General features: G+C 37.0%; 1 non-coding gene across 1 annotated transcript; it reads left to right on the top strand.

The window, feature by feature from the left end:
• Window positions 1-204: 204 nt before the first annotated feature.
• LOC119472735 lies at window positions 205-420 on the top strand. The gene has a single exon (XR_005201925.1). It is a non-coding gene; the product is annotated as a small nucleolar RNA U3 (small nucleolar RNA).
• Window positions 421-6,778: the final 6,358 nt, after the last annotated feature.

Genomic DNA, 6,778 nt, shown 5'->3' on the forward strand with positions numbered 1-6,778 from the left:
TCACAAATACTAATTAGGCACTTATATGCCAGGAACTGTGATTGGAGAAGACTGAATTTCGGGGACAGTAGCAGCAAGTGATGTCAGAGAAGAAATGGCAGAAAGAATAGAACTGTAGATCAGGATCACTTGGGGAGCTATGGGAGGATTTTAAATAAAGGAGCAATATGATTTTACTGGTACTTAAAAAAATCCTTTTTTCTAAAGGCTATACTTTCAGGGATAATTTCTATAGTTTGTTACTAGAGAAGTTTCTCTGAATGTGTAGAGCACAAGAAACCATGAGGAGGGGGAGAAGATGCAGGATTCTCTCCTAAATGTGAAGCCAGCTCTTGGTGTTGCTTCAACTGCCATTTGCTATTAATGATAGTTCTTCTTTCCACTGGGAGAATGGAAAGGAGAGGATGCAGTCTTTGTGGTTCCCATTAATATATTTAAACAAATATATATATTTGTTTCCAGCTGCTGTACGGGGAATAGGCCATAGTGAAGGAGTGGAAAGCAGAAAGACCAGTTAAGATATGCACTAGTTTTCTAGGAATTCTGTAACAAAGTACCACAGTCTGAGTGGCTTAAACAACAGAAATTTATTGCCACAAACTCCTGGAGGCTAGATGTCTGAGAATAAGGTGTTGGCAGAGTCGGTTGCTTCTGAGGGCTCTGAGGGAGATTCTGTTCTATGCCTCTTCCCTAGCTTTCTGGTGGTTTTCAGACAATTTTAGGCATTGATGCATCACTCTGATCTCTAATTACATCTTCTCATGGCATTCTCTCTGTGTGCTCCTCTGTCTCTGCACCGAAATTTTCCATTTTTATAAGGACACCAGTCATATTGGATTAGAGCCTGCCCTAATGAACTTATCCTAATTTTACTACACCTGCAGAGACACAATTTCTAAATAAGATCACCTTCTGAGATACTAGGGATTGGGGCTTCCATGTACCTTTTTGGAAGAATTCAATTCAGCCATACTAGTATACTATGAAAATAGTAAAATCTAAAGATGATAGATGGACTAGAGCATAAACACTGGAGACAAAGAGAAGTGGCCGGTATTTACATCATTTTGAAGGCTGAGCCAACAGTTTTTGCTGATTAATTGGGTGTGGAATATAAAGAATAGAAGGATTAAAAAAGACTTCAGGATTTGGGACCTAAATAATTGCTCTTTTCTGAAATTAAGAAGACTGAGAAGAGTGTAGAGGAAAGTCAAAACTTTGTTTTTGAACATGTCAGTATGTTATCATTGAAATTTGTTAGATCTCTAGACAGATGTTGATAAAGTGTTTCGGTATACAGAATTTATAGCTGCAGAAGGTATAATCATCTTAGTTCAACCAATACTTATGATAGATTTAAAAAAAAAGTCATTTGGTTTCTTTGTTGTTGTTGTCGTTGTTTGTTTTTATTTTGAGACAGTCTCACTCTGTCGCCCAGTTTGGAGTGCGGTGGTGTCAGCTGGGTTCACTGTAACCACTACCTCCCGGATTCAAGCGATTCTCCTGCCTCAGCCTGCCAGGTAGCTGAGATTACAGATGTCCCCCACCATGCCCAGCTAATTTTTGTATTTTCAGTAGAGACAGTGTTTCACCGTGTTGGCCAGGCTGATTTCAAACTCCTAGCCTCAGGTGATCTGCCCACCTCAGCCTTCCAAAGTGCTGGGATTACAGGCGTGAGCCACCATGCCCTGCAGAAGTCGTATTTGTAAAAAGTGTTTATTTAAAAAAATAAAACAATACACCTTACTCCAAGGCCACTGAAACATGCAGTGACAGCAATGGGAAAAAAAAAATAGCTCTCTTGATTTCCAATCCAACACTTTTTCCATTATATTACAAAGCTTTCATCAGCCGTTTTTAGTTCCACATGCATTTAGTAAACAGTGGTTGGTAGTCTAATGCAACAAAAATGCTAAAAATTAAAATTCTGGGCCCAGTAGTTGAGTGACAAAGGTTTCAGCTTAATATATGTTCCAATATACTATCACAAAATCTATGAATATGACTAGATGGTCAACAACATTGTAAGCTAGAATGATTTTGGAAATTGAACAGGTTTCTTTTTTCTCTTATCATATATTCAAAGCTCTAATGCAGAATCTGATGTTGAGACTATGCTACCTTGAAGCATAGAAACTGAATGACCCCAGAATTAGGCACTCGACTTCTCTCTGCCCACATATCAACTGGCAGCTGGTTCAGTCCCCATTGACTCTAAGAGAATGTTTTGTCCATTTGAAGATTTGGTTGAGATAAACTTTCTATGTTTGGCACTCTGACGAAATTTACACTTCAAGAGATTCTGAAAGATATGATAAGCGTGTTGGTCTTCTGTTAGCATTGAAAAAGGTTTGATTTTTTTTAAGTTAAAAGAAAAGCCCTTGTACTTTTTTTCTGTGTTATTTTCATTTTGCAATAAAATATTTGTCAAAAATAGCTACACAAAGAATAGTATTTATAATACATACAAACATTCTACACACTTTTAATCAAAATGCAACTACAGAAATATGGAATAATTCTTATTGGCCTCTTTAAGACTATTTTAGCTACTGTATATTGATATTTTATAATGAGTGCTGGGGCACTTTGTTTTAAAATTAATCAATGCAGCAGTTGATTAGCTGCAACTGTAAGAAATATTCAAGTAACTTCAAAAACAGAAACATGATCTATCCATCAGGAAGGTTATGCTACTAACCCACTGGAAGGTGGCTGGAGATAATGAAGGCTCCATTATGTGACCATAGAGAAGGGACAACTGAATGGCCTGAGCAAATGTCCAAAACAGAAAGGAAATAATAGGCGTGCCATGCTCTTATATATTGTAAATATCCATATGTGCTTAACATTCAGGGAGTAAAAACTCAGCCCAAACAGCTCTTACGTGTATTAAATGGGATTCTCTGTAATTTTTCAATTAAAAAAGTATACTGATAACCACAGGAGGGAAAAAAACAAGAAGAGAAAAAGTTAGTAGAGTCTCTTTATCCAGGGCTTTTGCCTTATTTTGTTTTAAACCTTGCTCAATACAATTTGGAGATCAATTGCACATCCAAGCCATAACAAATTGCACACCCAAGCATAGCAAATATTATGCACAAATGCTATATATTGATGGATATTTTATACTGAATTCTAGTTTAATAATAAAGGATAGTTTGTTATTTACATTAAAATGAAGCAAAATAAATTTCATTAGAAAACCTCCAGAATTACTTGCTTGTGAACGTATTCTTGTCTAGATACTTACTAAGAAAAAATATTTAAAACAGATAGAAATAATAGCATCTCCATTGTGCACATGCACCCATTACTATGGCTAGCAAAGAAACAGAGATGAACACACTTGCAATTTTTATGTTGCACTGATAAATTCCATCAGCCAGGAATGAAAGCCACGTCTTTTGTGTTTAAAGAATAAAAGGCAGTGTTATATATTACAGCACCCGGAAGGCATTTGTGGCAGGTGCAGTAATTTAAGTCAACCTAAACACTCACTAAGGCAGCTAAGGTATAGGCCAGTTGGGTGAAAATACCAAACAAAATAGATTTGAATCAATTTTCTTAACAATCTTGAAAAACAGAAAAGATTTCATATCTCTCAGGTGGCTTGGATATGACCCTAGTAGAAAGCAGGGATGGAATTCTCAAATTTCTTTCAGGCCTCCCCTTTAGTCTATGATTTAGAAATAAAATGAGAGGAGAAACTCAAGGAATAGAGACATACATATTTATCAACTGTAGTGCCCAGTAGAGGGCACTGGAAAGGCAGGACTGCAAGATAAGATTGGACTCCTATTTTTAAATGATAAGGGTAGATTGTTTAGAAAAGGAAACATGCAAAAATATTTTTTCTAAGCACAAATTCATCTACAGGGTCTGCCATTTATCCTTCAAATGCGATGTGAAATTGGTATTACTGCTGTTTTCAAATTTTGACTTTTTAAATTAAGATTGCATGTCATAATGTGTTCCCTCAATAGCCAGTAAAGGGAATCAAATTTTTATAGCAGGATTGCAATATTTAGTTTACATTGGTTCTCATTGATAGGGAAGCAGATATTAGATGATTTCTGGCCTTCAATATTTTCTTCTAAATTTAAACATTAAAACCGTACCACCCAATTTTTGCTGCTTTTATTTTCTGAGTGATAATATTTATTGAACATTGTCAAGTACAGAACATTATTCAAATACTCTAGTCAAGATATATGCCCTAAATGTTTATGTTTTAAGATAAGATGGGTTCTGTATTATAAATAATTCCACTCACAACAAATATCGAAAAATGGCGTCTTATGACAAATTTTTATTTTTGTCCTCTAACTTTATAAACTTTAGGAAGGCATATAGAAAAAAAGATATGATAGAAAAGTTGAGAAAATGTCCTAAATGCAATTGAATTTCAAAATATTACAAAGGGAAAGGTAACCATACGGGTTTGAGGGTATTTTAGAAAAATGGTAGCGATAGATAATCCAATAAAGGGCACATTCTATGATAATTCATGCCGCCCTAAACTTTTCCTGGGACAAAGCTTACAAGCTAATGGCAACCAACATTTACCTCGTGCTGCCCTTTCCTTTTCAATGAATAAGAGGATCAGACATACTTCCCCACATCCTTTGTAGATTCACTTGGTGTTACATCAAAGAGCACCCTGAAGACCAAAAAAAGTATATGTGGATGATGTTAATAAACACGACTTGATGGACATTTTGAATTTCAATGTTCCTGCAGTTTTGCATTAGTCCCTATCAGGATTTAGTGGACATTTGCATTTTTTTCTAATTTTATAGAATTCACAACATCTGCTACAGTTTGGGAAGGTAGAAAACAAAGAACAGGGAGGCTTTTTGGCTTCCACACACATCTCATTTGAAGAAGGGCTCAATCTCTTTATTTTTTAGTTTAATTTCATCCAATTCCATATGCTTGTGGAATGCATATTATAATAAGGCTGCATCTGTTGACCAGTTACAGCTGTGTCCATGATGGTACTTGCTAGTAATCAGTCCTCTCTCTGTGCTGTGTTGGTATGTCGCAGAAGGAAAACTGAGAGCCATAAGAGCTTTACCTTTGTCTGACTCGTGCTGTTCTGCAAAATGATTAGTCATCATCACAGCGGTGGCTTGGTTTTTCTATGTCTTATTTGGAAGCTGCCAAGATGTAGTCAGATGCAAACACCATGGTGATATGGACGCATTTAAACACAGGAGACAGGCAGCATGGCAGCAGCAATGGAACATTTTTATCTCAAGCCCTAGACAGCAAGGCAGCAGAACAGAGCAGTTTAACTCAGGGGGATAGCAATGAAAAGTATGGCAGTACATGAGAGCACACGCTGTAACAGGCTGACGGACAGCATTTGGCTTGTATCAGAAGACACACTCAAAAGCAATGCAAAGACAGAAAATAAGCTCTAATTTCCTCTCTTGAAATTAGGTCCAGCTTCTGACTACTGTTCTGTGTTGGTTGGGGTTTTGAATACATAAAAGCAGACAGGCTTTAATTCATATCTGGTAATGAGTGTTTCTTTTTTTAAAACTTCTTCAGTGTGCATGCCTCTTTTAGTCCAGCTGGAAAAAATTATTTCTGTTTCTCAAATGACAAGTTTCATGACTCATATATAAACCTCCATTCATTCATTCCATTCATTGATTCATGCACTCCTACAAAAGTACCTACTATGGACAAGGCCCTCTTTCATTACTGGGGATATATCCCCAAGCAAAAGATAGGAGTTCCTGCCTTCCTGGAGCTTACAAATCAAAGTCTGGTGACAAAATACAAATCTGCATAAAATATATAATGGACTAGATGGTACGCAAGCCATGCAGCCAAATAAAACAGGAAATAAAATAGGAAGAGCCAAATTGAGTTTAGGAGAGAGTTTCACTTTTAAATTAAGTGATAATGGCAGATAAGCTTGTAGCAGGTAAGGGAACCAGGCTATGTGGTTGTGAGACTGTGTGTGTAAGCGCATGCTGAAAAAGACCATGTTCCAGATGAAAGAGCCATAGGAAAGACACTGAGTTGCAATGAGCATATTTGCTGTGTTCTTAGGTTACTCCTAACCAATGACAATCTGGTATTTGCTCCATTTCCTGCTTTTCTTTCTCTCTCCTTTTATTAATTTCTTACTTTAACAAGCGTTTATTGAACACTTATTATGTGCACTGAAACAGTCATTGAAGTAATGAAACTGAATAAAATGCAACCTCTTAGAGGATTCACAGTTTAAAGGAATATCTGGATAAACACCTTGATTAGTTTGTTCTTGCTTAAAGCTTTCCTGTAATTTGTTTCCTACCTTATTTTGAGATAATCACATATGTTCTTTCTGCCACACGACATTCCCCGAAATACCTGAAATCTGGGAAAGACATTCTGGTCACTTAATTATTTTGACATGCTTAATTATTTGGAAGCCTCCTGACTATTATATGGAGGTTAGGTCAGACCAAGGTTGTTTGACAACATAGGAAAAGTCCAGAATTTTTTGTATAGGCCTCTAATTCCAGCTTCTGCTAAATTTGCTGAGCCACATGGGTCATTTTTCCATATTTTCTTTGAATTGAGCAACTTTACCTACGACTGAGACTCCCAGATCACTGGGGTACAGCTCAGTGGCCTTCACAGTCAGCCAGTGACACCTCAACCTTTCTCTAGTCCTCCTTTCCACCTCAAACCAGTGCTGCATCTCCTGTCCATGTCCTATGCCGCACAGGTCTTCATCCCCAACCTCTTGCCCCCTCATTCTGCCTCTCTGCTC

This window comes from Cebus imitator, unplaced genomic scaffold, assembly GCF_001604975.1.
Source record: "Cebus imitator isolate Cc_AM_T3 unplaced genomic scaffold, Cebus_imitator-1.0 Scaffold116, whole genome shotgun sequence".
Taxonomy (NCBI): domain Eukaryota; kingdom Metazoa; phylum Chordata; class Mammalia; order Primates; family Cebidae; genus Cebus; species Cebus imitator.